This window comes from Etheostoma spectabile, chromosome 8 (genome assembly GCF_008692095.1).
Source record: "Etheostoma spectabile isolate EspeVRDwgs_2016 chromosome 8, UIUC_Espe_1.0, whole genome shotgun sequence".
Lineage (NCBI taxonomy): Eukaryota > Metazoa > Chordata > Actinopteri > Perciformes > Percidae > Etheostoma > Etheostoma spectabile.
The window spans coordinates 26,574,689-26,575,895 of NC_045740.1; positions in this window are offsets into that span (position 1 = coordinate 26,574,689).

Here is a 1,207-nt window from a genome sequence, read left to right on the forward strand (position 1 = left end):
TGCCCAAGGACACTTTGACATGGGCCTGCGGCGCCAGGGATTGAACTACCAACCTTCCGATTGGCAGGCAACCGCTCTACCACTGAGCAACAGTGACGAAATCAGATGTTTCTTCCTGTTGGTTGTCATTAAGGGTTTAGTCTATTCCATGTAGTTGTATTATTGTTTTTGTAGTAGCAGAAGTTTGTTATGTGCGGCGAGGAGGGTTAATTTCAGTGGTGTTCCAGGATGAGTTGCTTTCTAAAATAAAGCCAGGTGGGCGTACTGGTCCTGAGAGTATGGTAGCCTATTTTGCCAAGTACAGAAAAAAAACAGGAAAAGGCATAATAAATAAAAAATACTTGGTACGTAAGGCATTTGACTTGGAAAGTCATATTAAGTCAATATTATAGTGAAGCATTCAGTGCACGTGAGATTTGACTACAAAAGGAGTAGAAATCTTGTTCTCTTTCTATTTTCTTAAAAAAAATAAAAAATGTAAAAATGAAAGTAGGAGGGTCTGGCTAGTCCACACAGCATTCCGAGATGTGGTTTATTGGCATGTCTTTAAACCAATGACAATTGTCATGGGCGGCGCTAACAGCCGGGCGGTGCCTTTACAAAATAACCTTGGGAATGAACTATCAAAAGTTGTTTTAGTCATGCAACAGAAAATTTAGATTTGACAACTGCGTTCCTATGGAAACCGTGCTCACATGGGTCCCATGAAAGATGGCAGCTACAGTCGAATGGAAAATATTGATATACATTAATAAAGTACAATATTTACCTTTGAAATAGTAAGTTGTAGTGGAGAAGAATATACTGTAATGATGTATTGTAAATGTCCTTCCTTAAAATACAGGGAGGATAAGTTTATACACCCCTATGTTAAATTCCCATCAAAGACGGGCACATTTTTAACTTTTAAAAAAGGAATGAAAAAATTTAAATAAAATAAAGTATGGTCAATGGTACGTGATGATGTGAGGGGGCTATTTTAATTCCAAAGGCCAGGGGAACTTTATCAAAATGCATAGTATCCTGGATCCATGAAATAAAAAAAACTGCTTGTTGAAAGTCAAAGACACAGTCACTACAATAAGTAGATGACAGAACAGACCATCATTCGGTAACGGTACATATGAATCTTTAATGCTCTGCCGCCGGAGCTGGAGCCTAACTTATAATAAAGAAACAGTAAGCCTGGTTCTGTATAAAGTTTTTA